This window comes from Marmota monax, unplaced genomic scaffold, assembly GCF_021218885.2.
Source record: "Marmota monax isolate L192 unplaced genomic scaffold, Marmota_monax_Labrador192_F-V1.1 WCK01_AAM20220418_F8-fsc00043, whole genome shotgun sequence".
Lineage (NCBI taxonomy): Eukaryota > Metazoa > Chordata > Mammalia > Rodentia > Sciuridae > Marmota > Marmota monax.
In genome coordinates, this window is record NW_026691982.1 from 8,094,392 (window position 1) to 8,116,273 (window position 21,882).

The window sequence follows — 21,882 nt, forward strand, 5'->3', positions numbered from 1 at the left end:
CAGTACTGTTCATTTCAGAAAGGTGCTTTGCATTAAAATATAATGAGAAGTGTGATAAACTCTCAAGTAAACACCTGGATCACCTCCACTGCACTTTTCTTTGTGAATGGCACCCTACTCCTTTTGTTGGCTCTGTTGCTCCCTTGTGCCTGGAGGATGATCATATCAGCTTGCCATTATCTCTACATGAATTCTGTAGTAACCTTAGACCTCCTTTCCCTGCTACCCACCTCATCAAACTGTTCTTTTCTGCAACCAAATCATATACTTTAAAAAATTCAGTTCTGATATTGCTTACCCCTTCCTTAAAACCCAAGTATTACTTGTTTTTGCTATAAGATTAAAGACCTCAACCCTCTAGCTTTCTCCTGTGTCTGGATCCCAATCACTAAGGTGTTTCTTCTTACAATACAGCTTTTTGTTTTCAGAAGATTTAATGAGGTATTATTGACATAAGGTAAGCTGCACATATAAAAAATGTGCAATTTGACAAGTTTTGATCTACCTATTAAACACATGTTGAATAGCCATAATCAAGATAGTTAAGAAATCCTGTAAAAGTCTTCTCATGTTCCTTTATATGCCCTTAATAAGATACTGCCAACTTATTTTTCAATGTATTTCTACCATTTTCCATGCTAATCAACATGGATTAGTTAGATGGTAATCATAGTCAAGTAGGGTGTGCTTTGAGGAAGTGGGTCACTTGGGGACTACCTGTTGAGTGAAGCTCTAACTGTTTTCTAGTAGGTGGCTCATTTTGAACTGCTTTCCTTTGCGAAGTCTTTCTTCCATGATGTTCTGCCTCACCTTGGGCCCTGAGCTGTGGAGTCAGCTGTGTATGGACTATGACTTCTGAAACCTTGAGCCCCAAATACATTTTCCCTTCTCTACATTTTTCACATCAGATCTTTGTGTCACAGTGAGAAAACCTAAATAAGACAATTCCCAGGAATTTTAATTTTTTTTTTAATTTTTAAAATTTTTCTTAATTTTAATGGGATAGATTTCTTCATTTTTTGTCTTAGCAGAAGTATTTTTCATGTACAGGAAAGCTGTTGATTAATGATTGTTGATCTTGTTACCAGCTGTTTTGCTGAATTCCTTATCAGTGAATAAGTCCTCTCGTGGAGTTTTTTTGGGTTTTCTAGAATAGGATGATGTCAATAGCAAAAAGATAATTTGAATTCTTCTTTTCCTATAAATAGCCCTGTAATGTCCTTCTCTCGCCTGATTGTTCTGCCTTGAGTTTCAAAACATACATTGAATAGGATTGATAAAATCGGACATCTTTTCTTTGCTCCTAATTTTAGAGAAAATGCAACATAATGTTGGTTTTGGCTTTGTGATATATAGGCTTTATACTGTAAGTTTCCTCCATGCCTAGTTTCTTTATCATTTTTAATATGAATGGGTGCTAAATTTTTATCAAAGCCTTTTCTGCATCTGTTGAGATGATCATATGATTCTTGTCCTTAATTCTATTTGTGTGGTGAATTACATTTATTGATTTGCCTGTGTTGAACCAACCTTGCATTGCTGGGAGTAAAACAACTTTTTCATGGTATGTTAACTTCTTGATGTGTTTTTGAATGCTATTTGCTAATATTTCATTAAAGATTTTTACATGTATGTTCATCAGGGATATTGTTCTGTAGTTTTCTTTATTGAATATGTCAGGATTATACTGGTTCCATAGAATGTATTTGGGAGTGTTCCTTTCCTCTAAGTTTTGTGGAAGAATTTGACAAAAATTTATGTTTGTTCTTCACTAAAAGTATGTTAGAACTCAGCCGGGATTTCATCTGGTCCTGGCTTTTCTTTGTTGAAAGACTATTCTTTGCTGTTTCAGTTTCATTACTTGATATTGGTTTGTTTTCATTTGGATATATTCCTGGTGCAATTTTGGCAGCTCATATGTGCCTAGAAATTTGTTAAGGTTTCCAGATCTTCCAGTTTATTACAGTACAAACTTTGAAAGTAGTTCCTAATGATCCTCTGGATTTTAGAAATATTGCTAATGGTATCTCATTTTCATCCACAATTTTGTTGATTTGTGTCCTTTTTTGTTAGTTTGACTAAGGGTTTATTGAATTTATTTATCTTTTGAAAAAGCTGCCTTCGTCTCTTTGATCCTATGCCTTTTTTCTTCTCAACTAATTTCATCTCTAGATTATTTCCTATATGCTACTTATTTGGGAATTAGTTTATTCTTCCTTTTCTAAGACCTTGAAAGGTGGAACATTATTTTATTTATTTGGAAACTTTCTGTTTTGTTAGTGAAGTCATTCAGTACCATGAATTTTTTCTTCTCAAAACCGACTTCATGATGTCCCAAAGATTTGGATATGTTGTATTTCTGTTCTGATTTCTTTGTAAATATTTCTTTGTTTATTCTCTCATTTCTTTTATACTCCACTCCTCTTTTAAAAGAGTATTTTTTTATTTTGTTCTGTTTATGTTATTCCTCTTATTTTCCTTGCTATTGACTTCTAGTTCCATTTCATTATGATCTGATAGAATGTGTATAATTATATCAGGTTTATTTTATTTTTGCAATGACTTACATTGTGACCTAGAATATGGTTTATTTTTAAAAAGGTTCCATGCATTGTTAGGAAGATAGTGAATTCAGCTATTTTGTGGTGAAATATCCTGTAGCTATTAGGTACATTTGAATGATAATATTATTTAGGTCAAAATATCTATTTTTACCCTTGCATATTCTGTCTATTGGTGACAAGGATATTTTTAAATTCCCTAGTGTAATTATTTTGGGTCTATCTGATTTTTAATGTCAAGAAACATTATTAGTTTATTTATGTATATATTTATTTATTTAGGTATATATGACAGCAGAATATATTTAATTCACTGTACACAATTGCAGCATGAGTTTTCATTTCTCTGGTTGTACATGATGTAGTGTCACATTATATGTGCAGTCATACATGTCCCCAGGGTGATGATGTCCATCTCATTCCACCATCTTTCCTGTTTCCATGCCCCCTCATCTTCTGACCCTCTTGTTTACCCAAAGATCCTCCACTTTTCCCATGTCCCTCCCCCAATTAAGGATTAACATCCACTTATCTGAGAGAACATTCAGTCTTTGGTTTTTTTTTTTTTTTGATTGGTTTACATTGCTTAGCATGATATTCTCCAACTCCATTCATCTCCCTGAAATGCCATAATTTTATTCTCTTTTAATGCTGAGTAATATTCTATTGTGTGCATATACATTCATCTATTGAAGTACATCTAGGTTGGTACCAGAGTTGAGCTATTGTGATTTAAAGAAGCATTGTTTTTATGTAATTAGAGTCACTATCATTTGAGGCATACATAATTTCTATTGATATATTTTCTTGTTGAATTGAAATTTTACTAGTATAAAATAGCATTCCTTGTCTCTTGTGAGTTTTGCTTCAGATCTGCTTAAATTTTGGAATTTAAGAATGGAAACATTTTCCAGGAGTTTACTTTCAGTCTATTAGTGTCTGTCATGGTTTGGATGTGAGGTGTCCCCCACAAGCTCGTGTGTGATACAGTCTAAGAAGGTTCAGAGGAGAAGTGATTGAGTTGTAAGAGTGTTAACACAGTCCATGATTGAATCTCCTGATTGGGATTAAGTATTTGGTAACTGAAAGCTGATAGGGTGGGGCTGGAGGACTTGAGAATTGGGGAGAGTGGCTTTCAGTATATATTAGTAGGCAGCAAGTGGACTCTTTCTGCTTCCTGATCATAACTTGAGCTGCTTCCTTTCAACACATTCTCCCACCATGATACTCAGCCTTGCCTCAGTCCCCTACGAATGGATCTGGCCTTCTATGGTCTAAGATTTCAGAAAATGTAAGCCCTCAAATAAAACCTTCCTCCTCTACAGTTGTGTTGGTCAGGTCATTTAGTCAGAGCAGGGAAAAAGCTGACTAATACAGTGGCTTCGCATATGAGATGAGTTTCTTTCAAACAACATCTAGTTGGATCTTGTTTTCAAATCCATTCTACCAATATGTGTCTTTTATTTGGGGAGTTTAGAACATTTACATCAAGAGCTATAGAAAGATGTTTGCTAGTTTCTGCCTTTTTCTTTGCTATATTTTATTTTGTCTTGGTTTCCAGTAGTTGATTGCTCTTCTATGTGATAATCCAGAGTTCAAACCTGTGTTATGCAAGGGTCACCATGCTCTTTGGTTACTTCAGTTTGCCTCCTAAAAGTGCAATTTGTTTTGAAAAAATATCTTTCAGGCCTCTTCTGCTTTTTCATTATATTTTGGAATTCAGTTAGGTTACATATAAACAGCTTGACCCTTGATGATCTTGTTTTTATGCTTTGTTAGATCATCTGTCTAGGCTGAATTCTGTACTGTAAGTCTTCTCCACTAGACTTTAAGCTAAAGGAGAGCAGGGTTCTCAGCTGGTTTATTTGTAGAACTTAGTATAATGGCTTCCATGTCATAGGTACTATTTACACATTTGTTCAGTGTATGAGGGAGTGCATGCAGAGATGTAGAATCCTTCTCAGATGAAAATACTCAAATATTTTATTTCTGTCTTGTTTTCTCCATGATGCAGATCCTCATAGCCTACCAAAAATCCAAAACGCATTTGATTCATGTCAAAGAATAATAGAACTTGACAAAAGTCACTGTTCACAGTGTTTATTACATATGAAAGAAGTGGCAAAACTGGAAAATAAACTTTGTGGAATGAAAGAGAAATTATCAGAAATGGAAAATGTGAAATCTAAGTTAGAGCAGAGAGAAATAAGATGGAAACAAGAACTCTGCCACTTGAGGTATGATACCCTCGATTGAAAGAAAGTTTGAACTCTTTTTCTTCACATTAATAAACATAGGGAATTTTTGTAATTGCTGACTTACCTGCTGGCATTTTTCAAGGGAGAAAACTACTTATACTTGTAGAGTCTGAAATCCTTACAAAAAGGTGACATATTGCTAACCATGATTACTTATAATAACCAAATTCATGTTATTTCCAATCATAAGATCAATGGCTATATAGAAATCTCACTATAAAAGGAATCTCACTATTGATTTAAAAAGCAGAATTTGGGATTGTTTTTCATTCATATTTTTATTTTTTGTATTACAATCAATGTTTCACTGAAACTCATTTACAAAAGTTATTATTTCCATATTTTTATTGAGTCATTACACTTGTTTAAATGGTGGGATTTTGTTACATATTCATGTGTACACACTATGTAACTATATAATTTGGTCTATATTATTCCCTACCTTTTTCCTTTCCCCCCTTCTCCCTCTACTTCAATGAGCTCCTTTGATCTCCCTGAGACCACCCCATGCCTTTCTTTTACTCTGCCTTTCTAGTTTCCACATATGAGAGAAAACATATGAAGCTTAACCTTACAAATTTGACTTAATTTGCATAAAAATTGTCTCATTTTCCATCCATTTCCTGAATATGACCTAATTTCATAGAAATTAATGTTTATTTTTCTTTAGTTAGAATACATTTTTCAATATAGAATTATTTGGGCAAAGAATAGTAACTTCATGAACAGATATTTGATCAATATTTCTAAATTGCTCTTGGGACAGTTTATAGTAATTTATATTTTCACCAAAGAGGATGAAATGGCCATTTTTAAAAAATTTGTTCTAATTAGATACACATGACAATAGAATGCATTTTGAGACACTGTACACAAATGGAGACAAGTTCTTCCTATGGCTCAATGTGCCATACCAGTAATGTAATCATACATGTATATGGAGTAAGAATGTCCAACTGATTCCACCATTATTCCCATCCCTGCAAACCCTCCCCTCTCCTCACTCCCCTCTACACAATCTAAAGTTCCTTCATTCTTCCTCACACACCCATTCTCCATTATGGAATAACATCCACTTATTAGAGAAAACATTTGGCCTTTGTTTTTTGGGGTTTGCCTTATGAAAAAGTAATTTTGTGCACCCCAAAATGTGTTTTTAAATATTTATGCAGTTTTTTTTTCTTTTTTTCTGGTGCTTGGGATCAAACCCAAGGGTTGGCACAACTAAATGAGTATGCTTCTGCACCCTGGGCTATGGATGGAATCCTAACATCTATTAAACAAAATGTGAAATGGAAAGTAATAATTTTTTTAATTTCTCCCTCATTTGTAATAAAATTTGTTTAAATTTCTATGTTGAAAGGACATGTATTCTTTATCATTGGAATAAATATTAGGTTATGCCTTGTTCCAAAGGGGATTGTGAGTTGTTTATAAAATACATAATGGTAAACAAGCTAAATTGAAGTGTTACCTAAAAGAAACATTAACAGGTGGAACTACAGGAACTGGACCCCTTAGCCTGGTCTTCAGTTATGGTAATGTGCAGACATATGCTATCTAAACAACTTCTGAAGGTGGTATATTACAATGGCAATCAATTGCAGTAGTTCCTATTTTATTCATGAATATAAAAGCTAAATACTAATGAATTTATAAACTTGTTAGTTTTTAAAACTCTCTTAACTAAGGAAGAATTATAACAATGCAAAAACGATCTTTGTTTTTTTTTGTTTTGGCAATGTTTGGGATGGAACACAGGAGCCCCAGCAGGCAAGCACTCTGAGGATTCCCCACCCCAAATTATTTCAAACACTCAATTTATGGATACATTTCAAGAGTCCCTTTCCATAATATCTACTGAAGTAACTAGTAACAGCCTTTTCCCAACTGACAGAAAAATCTTTCATTATTAACTTTCATGTATATATGTTTCCAAAAAGATTGAAGGAGAAATTTAAAGAGGTGAGAACTAGAAGGAAAAGAATCATAAAACATAGAATTTTTATTAGCCTAATGAATTAACCTATGAAGAACAAGAACACAAAATGCACCTTTTTGTTTTCTGATTAAAATCATTTTAAGATAACCATATTTAACTGCAGGCATGATTTAAAAGAAAAAGAGAAGAAGTTAAGAGATTTTGATCAGCTTTTGGAAAAAATGAATAACCAGTTAAGAGAAAAAGATGAGAAACATAATAAACAAATTGAATTGAACAAAGAATTTCAACTGTCTTCTGGGAAACTGAAGGCAGAATTAAAGACTGCAAGAAGTAACTCAAATCTGGTAAATTAGTCTTCAGTATAGCATCAAATTTCTTACATTATTTATAATATCCCTTTAACATAATATGTGTGGTCATGTTTCACATAATGATGGGGACATGATGTGAGAAATGTGTTGTTGGCATTCACTATGCAATCATTGTAGGTATGTGCTTATACAAAATGCCTATATCTTCCACAAACTTCTGGGACCACTATTAAAATATGTAGTCTGTTGTCTCACAAAGCATTGTTACACAGTGTGTGACTCTCTATTATTTGGATTTCAACCAAAATTTCATATCTCCCTAAGATGAAATCATAACATTTATGGCTAAATTTATTCATTGCTTATTTTGGCATCTTATAGATGATCAGCATGTTTTCTGAATGGAGGAATAAAAGGTGAGTTGAGTTCAATTGGTAGCAAAAATGTTAATTTAGGGATATTTATGTTCAGATACAGGATAAAGAGCTTTGAAAATATCATGGGACAAGTTAACTGAGTTTAAATTTTTTTTAATTCTATTTTGTTTTCTAAAAATTTTTTCTCTGACAAATTTACCTGTCATTTCTACAGTTGAAATTTGAGTAATTCATGTGGAATAAAGGTCTGTATAGTTTGATCAACTACTTGTTTTTAGTATTTTTTTTAATTTAAAGATACTGCTCTTGATTAAGCTTTTAGACTTTCTCCCCACTTACTGAAATGAATCTTCAGGTGTAAGCAGAACCTAAGGACACCCAGAGGCAATATATATTTGAGAATATAATGCCAGAATTTAAAAGATAGAATTCTGTCAAATCATCTTTGCAAACAAAAGGAGAGAGGCATGGCAGGAAAAAAAATGTTTCTTAAATCATTTTCTGTTGTTTTCAAATGCTTGTTTCTTTGTGTGAATGTATTGCATTTGTGTGTGAACATATATGGAACAGTAACTAGATCCACCAAGGAAAAGCATAGAGAATTTTAAAGCCATACATGTATATCATTAATGTACCTATTTTGGGGTTGAGAGTGGCATTTTTGTCTCATTGGCCTAATTAATGTTCTTAATTCAACTTCATTTGTCAGCAGCAGTACAGTAGTGACTTTCACACTGGCCATATCCAGAGAAAAGGCTTTTAAAAATGTACACAGGAATTGATGACTTTCCCATAATCTCAAAACCCTTGTTACTAACATAACTTCTCTAGTTTGGGGCAGTGATTTCACCCTCTTGGTATATTAATATGGAGGTTAGCTTATTATTCCCACCATTCAGTAAGCAGGCAAAGCATAACCAGCAGAGACTCTATTTAGGGCAGCATTTCCTCATGTAGGAGAAGAGGAACACTTTTCTCCAAGTAATCTTCTATTTCAGTACAAAAAACATTTGGAGACAATGATATACTATAATACTTTATGGTAATTATGTCATTTGTAATAAATTAAGTCAGTTTATTTCCATTATTTCACATTTACTCATGTTTCAGACTTTACAAAAAAAGAAAAAAGAAACAAATCGTACTGAGCAGCAAAAAATCTCAGAATTTTCTGAGAAGAGCACAACAAATAGGATCTTTACAAATGGTATTATGAAACACAAGCCTTCTTTTGTGTTTTATTTTTACAGCAGAGAAATAACTAGGTTGGTGGAAGAGCACTAGAAGCAGCTTGCTTATATTTATATCATTCCATGTTGCAGATGGTAATAGAAAGTTCATTGGTATATGTAAAATGCTTAATTAAGTACAGTGCCTGGATTTATCATTTATCAATAGCTACAATTCTTATAACTGACTGCAAAAATGTTGAAATAATAGAATACATGTAGAATACTTTCAGGAATAGGGAACTTAAAGAACTTTGGAATATTTTATCTATCCAAATGTGTGTAGAGCTAAGACACTTATTATGGATTGGCTGGCTGTATACATGAGTTATCAGTATCAGAGTGCAGAATTTATTTATTTTGTATATTTTAGTTGTTGATAGATCTTTATTTTATTCACTTATTTATGTGTGGTGCCTGGGATTGAGCCCAGTGCCTCACACATGCAATGCAAGCGTTCTACTACTGATCCACAACCATAGCTCTCAAACTTTATGTTTTAACACGGCCAAAGTTCCTAATCTTTATGTCTTCAACCTGTTGTAATTTAGAAAAAGGCTTTTTCAGTTTTAAAATTCTTTATAATTAGCATTTCTTATGTTCCTAGATTGATTTTCTTCAATATATCTTGCTAACTCTTGGGAAGTTTTACTTCTCTAAGCTCTGAAATTTACATCTAAATTTTCTCCAGTTGGATATCCATGTATTGCAACCCTTCCATTGAATAAATGTACATGTTCAAACTTTGGCTTCAGAGGTAATTTTGACACATACTTCATTGAGTGTTAGCTAAAGGTCTCCTTGATTTTTCTTAGGTTTCTACCAGGAATGAAACAGAGAAAGTGCTCTTCCATAAATACCACATGTTGAAGGATAAATGTGATATGGTTACATATTGTACACATGTTTTGAAGTAACACACTTTATCTGATAAATATGTAAAATTGTGTGCCAATTAAAAACAAAAAGTTTAGCCTTGCATGAAACTGATTTTAAAAAGGGGGTGGGGGACATTTAAAGCCTTGAAACTGCAGATGAGTTATTTTGAGTAAAGACATTATGTCTTTTCTAGGCATTGTTTCTTTACATAGGAATGAAGTTTCAAGAGGATAAGTCATAGATTTTTAGTTGAGATATGCTGATATTGATGATTAATAATGTAGGATTAACATTGCTGAAACAATATCTGCTTTTGGTGTTGAGGATGGAATCAATGGACTTGTGCAAGCTATGCCCATGTTCTAACACCAGGAGTACACTCCAGCACTCAATACTAACTTGAAAGTCTTTATGTTGCCATACTTTTTAAGACCATGATTTAACACATAAATGGAAATGCTCATATCTAGTTTAAATTCAGTGGGTTACTTTGACAATCCATTCCAAGTTTCCCAGCTGAAGTGAAATGTAGATGATATTGTTTTTAATTGACTTCTTTCACTAGCATTTTATACATTTCTAATTGGTAATTTGATTTTATAAAGCTAAATTTGACTTAATTCTGAAAACAACTTGCTCAATTTTTTTATCCTCATCTCCTTCCAACACAATTAAAGGATCTACTGTCATTAACATAATTTGGGACAAATGTATTGCATTGCAGCAAAACCCATGTTGATTTAATTTTTCTGTTGTCTCTGGAATTTATTGCCTATCTTCACAGATAACTTGCTAATACTTTTCATTTCAAGTTTCAAATGCTGTCATGTAACAGATAGGAACTGTAGTACAAAGATAATTGCAGATACCTCATTTATTAATTTGGCACTGAATTCCCATTTTCAACAAAGTTGTTTAAATTCCCATTTAAACAAGTAGATTTTTGTACTGTGAGAATGGGGTGAGGAGGGGAGACAGTTGAAGGAGTTGAAGAGAGGGAGGGAGGTGAAGGTCAGATTGCATTGGGTCTTATTTTTTAAGAGACAGGAATTTATGGATCTGTGCAGAGGATTGAATATGTTTAGAACTCAGTTTTTAAGTTGAGCTTCTGTTAAAAAAAAAAAAAAGGATGATTTTCTGTATAGTATTCACTACTCCTAGTTGGACCTGCATAACCATTTCTGTTGGAGAATTCACTAGGTTGTGAAGCATTTCATGAAGTGTGAAGTAGATACAGGGCTAAATCTATTGTCTAAGGGATATGATAGTAACTAGGCAGGAAGAAAGCACCTTCCATGTCCTTGTTGGAATTCAGAAATAAACAGAATTTTATACACATGAGGAAAAGAAAATGGATTAATGATAACATTTCTCAGAGTTCCTTTCAGTTTTAAATATTATTAACAGTGAAGTGATTTACAAAATATTTAACAGACATATCTCCTCAGGTAGATGTGAGACAACTTCCACAAGAACTTACTGATAACCTGACAGAGCAACCTATGTCAGAGGATTCTCTAGAATACTCATCAAGTAATTACCTTGAAGTAGAAGATGAGGTACAGGGTTTGAAGAAGAAACTAGATCAAATCACAGGGGAAGTATGTACTAAATTGTATTTGTCAACCATTGATCTGTACCTGTTTAAATAATGTTAAATGTTTTAGGATAAAAATGTCAGTGGACAGAGTTCTTTGAAATTTTATTATAATTAATTTTATTACATTTTAATTATCTTTATAGTGCATTTGTTCATAAATTCTGAATTTCATTTTTTATAATATCATGCATTATTTCTCACTTGCAATCCAGTGACTTGGAAGACCAAGGCAGGAAGATCACAAGTTTAAGGCCAATCTCAGCAACTTAGCAAATCCCTGTCTCAAAAAGAAGTGGGGATATAGCTCAGTGGTTAAGCATTCCTGGGATCAATCAGTGGTTAAGAGAAAACGAACTAAATAAATAAATAAAAATTAAAAAATAAACTACTTAAATACCCTCCGGAATGCTGAGAATTGTACATCTATCCTCACATGTGTTGAGAGATTTTTTTTTTTTTTTGGTTAACTAATATTTTTTTTTTACTGCTACCTCCATTGCCATGGTGTAGCAAGGCAGATTAAATCAGAGAATACCATTTCATGGAATGTTCCAGGGAATTGAATTATTTCATACCTTCATTTCTATGATTGGATACAGAATCTGTGTGTAATTGTTAAATGGATTTCTAGATAACTTGCACAGAAAGGCTATTATGCTTTCCTCAAATTTCAGGTTAATTTTAAAATAATGGGTCAAGTCAGTGTTTTTTTTTAATTTAAATAGATTATTAAACTATACAAATGTTTCAATCATGTCTGGTACCTCTATCCAAAGCAGAGAATGAAGAACTTACATAGGTTTTCCAGTAGATCTTTGAAAAGGCAATTTTACTAGGATTTGTTAGACAAATTTGTGCTCAAATATTCTCAACATGCTTCTTTTATTATGAAACACTGTTGTTTTATTCATGCAGGCCAATAATCTCAATACAAACCTAGAAGCTACATTTTCAAAATATTCACACTTGGATGGACAATTTGAACTTGCTTTTAAAAGCCTACAAAATACATGTGAAGAAATACAGAACAACCAAAAGAAGTTGGAAGAAGATTTTGCAAACCTCAAAGTATATGTGCAAGACTATAAAATTAAAAATGGTCAAGGAGAGCTTCATAGATGTGAGATCAGACAAAGAACAAGAGAGATTTTAGAGGAAAACCCAAAACGAGCATCTCTATTTTCAGAGGTTATTTTATTTATCTGTAATGTGCTTTAATTGTTTTCACTGAAAATTTTATTTTGGAAATTTGCATTTTATGTGGGTCATCTACATTCCTTGAGGAAACTTCTTTTGTAGAATTTTCAGAGTAAGATGGCATTTTTAAATATTTCATTTTCCATCATTGTAAAAACTGACTTTATCTTTCAGAAAAATGACTTTATCAGAGAACCATTCAATATTTAAGGATAGTTGTATTAATAAGACAATTAGCAAGAACCAAAAAAATGTGAAGTCAAAGTATACCATATTCTTGAATTGTTAAATAATTTTTTTCAATTATGAAATAAATTTACAACTTTTTACATTACTGATACTAACATGGCTGGAGCCCTAGTCATTGGAATATAGTTTGTGTAGCCTTTGCAAGGCCCAGGGTTCCAACCCCAAAGAATATACAAAAAGCATCTTTTATACACATATTTAAAATTTCTCTCTGAGTTATTGATTCTAAACTAAAGAACAAAATATAAAAGTGATTATTTGGGTAACAATTATTTTAAAAATATGTCACTTCGGGCTGGGGATATAGCTCAGTTGGTAGAGTACTTGCCTAGCATGTGTGAGGCACTGGGTTCAATCCTCAGCACCACATAAAATTAAAATAAAGACATAGTGTTCATATACTATAAAAATATTTTTAAAATATGTTCTTTCAATTTTTTTAGACATTCAATAGAGCTTCAAAAATTTTAGAGGAGTTGAATGAAAATAATGAGTTTTCATTAATGAAGTTGATGCAATTCAGAATTGGCAAGGTAGAATCTCAAGTGTTTGAAACTCCAAATGAAATTTGTGATGAAGTACAAAGGTAAGAATATAATGAACTCCATATAGCAGGATAAAAATTCCTGAAGTATGTCCAAATGTACACCAACAGAAAATAACTTAATCTCCTTAATTTGTCTCCAATGCATACATTTTAGTGAGAAAGGTATATGAGATTAGTAGGATCTAATCAGATAATACAATTTTCAGGAGTAATTTTAGTAAATGAACTTATTTAGTAAATGAACTTACTTTTGAAATATTGGTTTAGGAAGTTTATATCCCTCATGTATTTTTTTGTATCTGTATGGCTTTCTCTCCTTTCCAGACTTTCACCTCAGTACTTTTGAAGCTTTATAATTCAGTTATATCGTGACCAAGTTACTTACAGGCCTTTCTTTATGTAGAAGAGTAAAAAAAATAATTATTGGTTGAAAGTGTTCAACTTAAACCCCAAGGATACTGTATTGCTAGTACTACCCTCTTGGCACATTCTGATACTTAATAAATTAACCATTTTTAATTGTGACATTTGATGATACCCCCAGATGGTGCCTAGAGACAAACTGAACTTTGCCTTGTTTCCTCTCTACATAAGGTCTACTTTTCATGTAGGGAAAGAATATCACAGGGCTGAAAGGAAGTATACTTTGCAATGTGGTTAAAAATAATTCCATGGTCAGTGTTGGGGGCAATTAAAATCAGAATTGACAGGTCCCACCTCTGATACCTCAGTAACAAAATTATGAGCTGATTGTCTTCAATTCTTAATCACCAGCTCAGCTATCATGTTCTGCCCCAGTGATTGTTGCTATGAATTATTTCTCAGTGCCCAGTGCTTGATTCCTCCAGGTGATGGTTAGAATGTGTAGATTGTGAGAGCAAATGCTTGCCAATGTCTTTAAGGGATGGTTTTTAAATTCTTCAATTGGTTTAATAAGTATTTCTAGCTTAGCTTCACTCTTATTTTCTAGTTGTATATGTTTAATTAAGGAGTACATGATGCTTTAATATACTTTAGCATAGTGAAATGCCTTTGTAGTCAAATTAACTAAGGTATCCATCATCTCACCTGATTACTATTTAAATACCAGGATTTTTAATGGTGTCCTCAAAAAGCCCTTAAGGAGAGCCTTTCAAGAAGGCCACAGTGTTACCCTTTAAGTCACACATCTCCACCTGCATTGTTTGAATTTCTTGTTTGTTAGCAGGCCCCAAGAAATATGGATACATCTTCAGAACTCTTTAAAACCTATAATTGTATGCCCTACTCTATTTTGTTAAGAATCATACTGTATTGTCATCTAAAAATAGGAGTTGAATTGTTGCCCATTAGTTATCTAAAGCAGCACCATCTGAAATGACTTATATTTAATAGACCAGTGTGGATTGGGAAATTTAACAGCATTGTGCATACATATTCTCTGTCTAAACTTAAAATAAGTAGGACTTTTATTTTGTTTGTGTGATTATTTTAAGCCATCTTCCTGTTAGTTCTAGTCCCTTAAAGTTGTATTGAAAAAGCTACATTTTCTAAGTAATGTATCATTTTCATGATAATCTCTGATTAAACTAAGCAATGTAAATAATAATTGCCTTATTTCAGATGAATGAGAAGTTGGCCAGGGGTTTTATCAAGAAAAGCTAAAGCAGGTATGTTGCCAAATTACTGTTGAATTTAGATTCATTAATTGATTTCTGAGAACAAACAACATAGCAGATGGCATAGCTTTACTTGGATTGGTGAATAGATTTTACATGAATTAAATTGTTTTTCTTGCAAGCAAATATCAAATGAAAAATTTGAAAAAAAATCCCAATGAAGAATACACTCATTCATCATTTACCCATGTTCATGGCCTGTAAAGGCTCAGACTGTCTGTACATAACTTTTTCTAGATTTACTTTTTTTTTTCACTTCTGCCACCTCTATGAAAACAAAGGCATCACCCACTTCTATCTGGTCAAGGGCCAAAAGCCCAAACTCATCTAGGAACACTTGGCCAAGCATTTCAAATACCCTGACATTGACTTTGTCATTGGTTTTGCTCTCAAGAAAAGTTCCAGCTTTCCTAGCAAGGAATTCAGATATCCAAATAAATTGAATTCTCATTAGGTCATTCAGCTTATCTCTTGCACAAACCTACTCTGCCCCTCTGCTCTAGCTTCAAGTCATGCTATGATACTTCTATTCCTCACCTCTCACTCTTTGCAGGCACCTCTTCTCTCTCTGTGTCAAACTTCCTTTTTATCCTTCAGGTCTCATCTCAACTCCAAAACTTATGCCATTGACCTAAAACAGGGAACAGAAGTCTGTTCTGTGTTCCAATAGTGCCCTTGTTTTATACCTCTCATAGCACCCACGACTCTCTAAGAAAATATCCTGTCCTGTGTTGTTCAATTTAGGTGATCTTATTGGGAGGGGTGGCTTTCATCATCTTCATCTTCTCACTCAGAGCTTGCCAAATGCTTTAACATAAGGCTGTTGAATTCCTGAATGCAGGATGGAAAACCTGAAGTTCTGATCCTCAGCCACATTGATAATTCAGTGTGCAACTCTGGACAAATTTTATTTCAAAGTTACCTTGTAGTTTTGCACACATGGTTTTCACTCTTATTAACATGGATAAGTTATTAACTTTTTGTTTACTGATTCTTGCTTAGTTAACTATGAAATGTTGAGATGAAGAATATAATTTTTTTCTTTCCACTTGCTACAGAATTTGTGTCTTGACCCACTTTCTGCCTTAAGATCTTCTAATAAGCCAAGAAAAGATCTAATTTTGGAAGCACCACAGGAATACACAGAAGTTTTAAGGGGAAATATTTGATATTAATGATAGCATTATATCTATCAGACCATTGACATTTTAATTCTTTCCCACTAAAAGTATGATGTGGAAACTTTATTGAAGGAAAATATGTTTGTCACATAGATATGTGAGAAAATTCATACAATATTTGAAACTTTCTTTGCATGTATTACTATTGGAAGTACAAGTATTTCAGATGTTAATGTCCTCAAACTGTCCAAATGCAGATATTTCAAAGGCACCTAATCAATTGAGTAATCAATATTACCTCTGTGGATCAAAATGTAACATTAATGATGGATTATTTGTATCACCATATATGGACCTAGATATTTAGACAGACAATAGTTTGGTGGGCCAGTGCTCTAGTCAATACCAATGCTTTAAAGTATTACAATTATTATACTGTCCTCAAACTAACATACTTTTAATGGTTTATGCATTAACTTATATCCCTTTCCTGGTGAGAAACAAAATTCACTTAAGGCTTTTCACCCTTTCTCTTTGTTCATTTATATGATTTTGATGTTTGGTTAATAGTCTTAATATTAAAGAAAAGTTCCAGCCTCTAGCATAGGAAACATTTCCCCCCTGAGACATTTACGAGTAAATTTCTGACATACACAACCATTTGTGATTACTTTAGTATTTCCTACAATTCAGAACATGCTACAAAACTACAATATGACCTTTGTTGCTGATATGTTAATGCTAATACATTCCATTATAATATATTCTACCATCCTGAGATTCTTTCCAGTTTTGCTACTTTCCTTGTAATGTGCTTTATAACAACAGTATCCCATTCAGATTCATGAAATGCACCCAATTGTTGCATTTTGTTGACTCCTTCAGGCTCAAACATTCCTTAGTCTCTTCCTGGACCTTCATGATCATGAATCTGATAAGGAAGAATGCTCATATAATGTTCCTCAGATGTGCTCTTCTGTTTTTTGTTGTTTTTTTTTAAGGATTGGAACCACATTACATGTTATTTGGCAAGAGTATTGCTGAAATGCTTCTATGACTTTCCCCTTGAATCCCATTACTGATGATGTTAGCATTGATCCCTAAAGGTGGTAGGGTTTCTGTTCTGTAATGTTGCCTTTACTCTTTGTAGTTATTTAGCATTTTATATGAAGATAATTTGAGACTGTTACATATATCCCTATGCCTCATCCAACTTTCCCTTTATTCAATTAATAGTATCTATATAGATCTATGGGTTATTTTATTGAGTGTAATGTCAAAAATTTATTTTTCTCTTAGAAATATTCTGTTTTGATGATTCTAGACTTCTTAGATGTTTTGTAATATTAGAACAAAGTATTCCTAGAAAACATTCCCAAAATGTTAACATTTTACTACCTTTGCTTTATCCCTTGTCCTCCTGTCTTTCTAGATAAATATAAATATATAACAAAGATAATTTTATCTCAGCCATTTGTGAGTTGGAGACATGATACCTCTGTTTGACAAAATACTTGTATTTTCTAAAAACCAAATTATCTTATATAACTATACTATAATGACCAATATAAAAAAATAAAACTTTGTTAAATGTTAATATGTAATCTACAAAACTTATTTATAATTTGCTAATTATTTCAACAATTCTCTTTATACCAAAATAAAACCTAGCTTGGGGCTTTTTTGGATCCATAATTCATTGTGTCCAGTGTTCCTGTTTCTTTAGTCTCCTCTATTCTGGGACAGTTCCTGAGTCTTGCTGTGCTTCTAAGTTGTTGCTGACATTTAAGTTGTTGAATGGTATATGTTAATCCTGTAGCATTGTCTTCAGTTTGGGATCAGATGATGTTACCTCATGACTGGATGCAGGATATGCCATTACACAGGAATGTCATGCATATGATGCTGAGTTCTTCCAATGCAGTAGATTTCAGCTACACTGACAGACCCTGCTGGATTGACATGGAGGAAGTCCACAGGCCCAGACTTGGGTGAACAGCATCTAGGAAAGGCAGGCATTCTCTAAGACCTAGTCATAGTACAGATTCTTATGTAGCCATTAATAGTTAGGCTCTTTGGCTGGGGTTGTGGCACAGTTATAAAGTTCTTGCCTCCCATGCGTGAGGCACTGAGTGTGATTCTCAGCACCACATATAAATAAATGAATAAAATAAGGCTCAACAAAATCTAAAAAAATTCTAAAAAATAGGTTCTCAAAAATGATTTAAAGAAAACAGACTATGTTCAAATTATATTTCCAAGCTTAAAAAAGAATTACAAAGAAAGCATGAACAATAAGATCACAGTTTTAATTGTGATTACAATACTAAATTTCCTCTATATATACTAAGGTAAACAGTGGGAGGAATTAATAGAATGAAGTTCTATTTAATGGCAGTATTAAAGTTTTTAATTTATTCATTATAATGTTGTATATTTTACAAAATTTCTATAGCTTTATTTATGAAAATTATTTTGTGCTTTTATTTTAAAGAAATTTTAATTATTAGAAGTCCACAGCCTCACTACATTGGTGATGATGTATAAAGAGCCTATGGTAAAATAAAATAACTCATAAAGAATAGAAAAAAGATATGTGTGTATATGTGTGTGTGTGTGTGTGTGTGTGTATATATATATATATATATATATATATATATATATATATATTTGATGGAAATCAGAACAGTGGAACTAAGGCAACAGATGCAGAAGCAGAGTGAAAAATTATAATAAAGAAGCACATGGATATTTAGAACACGTTTTGGGAAGGCTTTGGATGGGAGACACAGACAAACATGCACAGATGTCTCATTCCGCAGTTCTGATTTCCTCACTCTTAACAGATTACTAAGTTTCTAAGTAGGATTCCAGTTCAGGAACATCTACCATACTAGATGTGTATAACCAATTATAATAAACATTCAATTGCCCAGAGTAAGCAACCATCTTGGTGGTATTGAAATAGAAAAGCATGAACAGTGGAGGTAGGGAAGGGACAGTAAAGGTCAACAAGAAGGCAAGCCTGAGGACAGCCATTTGAACAATCCCTGACATGTTATGAGACAGTTTCTATTTCTCAGAAAGGGCATAAGTCTCCACTGTTCAGAAAGTGACAGCGTAATCCATAATCCATAATCTGTAACCTGGCCCATGCCCACTGCAGGGCAACTGAAATATCAAAAACCAATCAAGAGGAGTTTATCAACTGCTCCTTACATGCCATATTAGAATTAGCAAATATTGCCATGAATCTACAAAGCCCACTTATACAGTGCTCATTTTATAACAGATCATCTGCTGGACATATCATAGCTACAAGCAAGAGTTCACTTTCCTCTGCACACCCTCTATCAGTGTTCTCTTCTTCAAAGAGTGAGACAGCCTTCTCTAACCACCACTGGTGGGAGAAAATACCAGTAAGACATGAAAGGACATATAGAAAGTCACAACCCAACATTTTCGGCATGTCCTCCCTGTCAGGTGACAATGATCTGGAATGGTGAAATTCCTGGCCTTCAGGTGTTTGGCATTGTTTTTTGAAAAGCACACAACTGAGCTTTCATAAGGGAAGCAATAAGGAATGGCAAGATGTTGAAAATTTTGAAAAAGCTTAAGGCTGTGATCATGAGAAGGAACTCCAAATGCCACTCACAAGGGTTATGGTTCTGATAGGCTAAAGTTGTTGTCCCATGAAGAAAGTGTGTATCATTTGATGAGTCTGTACCATCATGTACAACTGAAGAATGTGATAATTGTCATTCTTACTGGAGTGGGGTGAAATCTCAGGGTAGTTGTTGTCCCATGAAGAAAGTGTGTATCATTTGATCAAAAGTTGACTTTTGATCCTGGCACAGTAGAAGATGGCTTAAGTTTAAGCTGGGCCACCCTTTCTATGTTAAAAATAAAGGTTGGTCATAATTTTATCCAACCTTGACTGTGGTACAGCATGGAATTCCATGTTGTGAAATTCATACTGACGATGTATGTCTGCCTCCTGGTCATGCAGATGCCATTAATTTTGATGAGTCAGTTGTTTTTGATACATTTAAAATATATGACTTTACACCTATGGATTCCTCTGCAGTTAATGTGTTAAGTAGTATGGCTCATAAGCATCATGCATCTTTGTCTTGTGGAGGACCTTGTGGAGACTTTGCACAATTTGGATTCAGTAAAAATTATGGCTCCCCTAGATCATCACAGCTCTCTTCTGATTATTTGTATGCTAAAGATGTCAAAAAACACAGCTCAGGGACAGTGAGGGCCACTTCTCCTAATAAGTGCAAAAGACCAATAAATGCCTTCATGATTTTTGCCAGAAAATATATATTTGAATATATTTATATGTATCCAGGGAAAGAGAGCCATAAGTGTAATCTCTGGTGACAGGTAGAAGGAAATGAAGAATGAAGAGAGGAGGACACATATATTAGAAGCAAAGGCTTTGGCTGAAGAACAAGAATGTACTGACTGTTGGAAAAGGAAAAGAACCAATACAGGCTCACAAAAGCATTAAAGCAGGATGCTTATGTTCTTAAGTCTATAGTTACATAAACATTGACTCTTGATGGAAAGACTTAAGAAGATTCAGGACTTTCCATTTGTCCTGAATTTGTGTGACCATAAGATACTGATAACACTTAGTCTTCAAATGATTTAACGATATGAGTGTAACTTTTCCCCCACATTCTTATCAATGTTTATTGTTGCTTGTATGTTTTTTCAAAATACTTCTCCAGTTTTAGATGAACACAAATCTTTTATTTATTTTTATTGGTGCTGAGGATTGAACCCAGTGCCTCACATATGCGAGGCAGGCACTCTGCCACTGAGCCACAACCCCAGCCCTTGCTTGTATTCTTGATAACTGTCATTCTTACTGGAGTGGGGTGAAATCTCAGGGTAGCTTTGATTTGCATTTCTCTAATTCCTAGACATGTTGAACATTTTTTCATATATTTGTTGATCTAGGGTGTATCTTCTTCTGAGAAGTATCTGTTCAGTTCCTTAGTCCATTTGTTTATTGGGTTTTTTTTTTCTTTTGGTATTAAGTTTTCTGGGTTCTTTGTATATCCTGGAGATTAATGCTATATCTAATGTGCATGTGGTAAATATTTTTCCCCATTCTGTAAGCAAATTGGAAAGCAGAATGGAGATTTTTTAGAAAACTTGGAATGGAACCACCATTTGACCCACCTATCCCACTCCTCATTTTAAACTCAAAGAACTTAAAATCAGCATACTACAGTGATACAGCCACATCAATGTTTATAGCAACTCAGTTCACTCTAGCCAAACTATGGAACCAACCTAGATGCCTTTCAACACATGAATGGATAAAGAAACTGTAGTGTATATACATAATATAATATTACTCAGCCTTAAAGAAGAAAGAAATTCTGACATTTTTAGGTAAATGGATGGAGCTGGAGAATATCATGCTAAGTAAAATAAGCCAATACCCAAAACATTGCTGAATGTTTTTTCTGATATATGAATGCTAATTCATAGTAAGGGGAAGGAAAGCTAGAGAAAAATTGAGGTACTTTGGATTAGGCAGAGGGGAGTGATGTGAAGGGAGATGGTATGGGTGTAGGAAGGATAGTAGAATGAATTGAATGTTATTAGCCCATGTACATATTTGATTACACAACCATCATGTACAATGGAAGAATGAGAAGTTACACTTCATTTATGTACAATGTGTCAAAATGTATTCTACTGTCATGTATAACTAATTAGAACAAATAAAAAATAATATGTGTGAGGATTTGCTTTCTTCATTAGAGCATTACTGCTAAAACTATACACTAGAAACCAAATTGCCATATTGTCCTTCCAAACTTCATACATGTCTAACAGGTAATATAGGCTAGAAAATTGATATCCTGTGGTGCTAAAGTACAGTGGAAAGAGAGGAGAAGTGCATACTTCTTTAATTTTAAGT

General features: G+C 33.4%; 1 pseudogene; it reads left to right on the forward strand.

Annotated features, from left to right (window-relative positions):
* The first annotated feature begins 3,814 nt into the window (after positions 1-3,814).
* On the forward strand, positions 3,815-20,451 carry LOC124095188 (HMG box-containing protein 1-like; annotated as a pseudogene).
* The last annotated feature ends 1,431 nt before the right edge of the window (positions 20,452-21,882 follow it).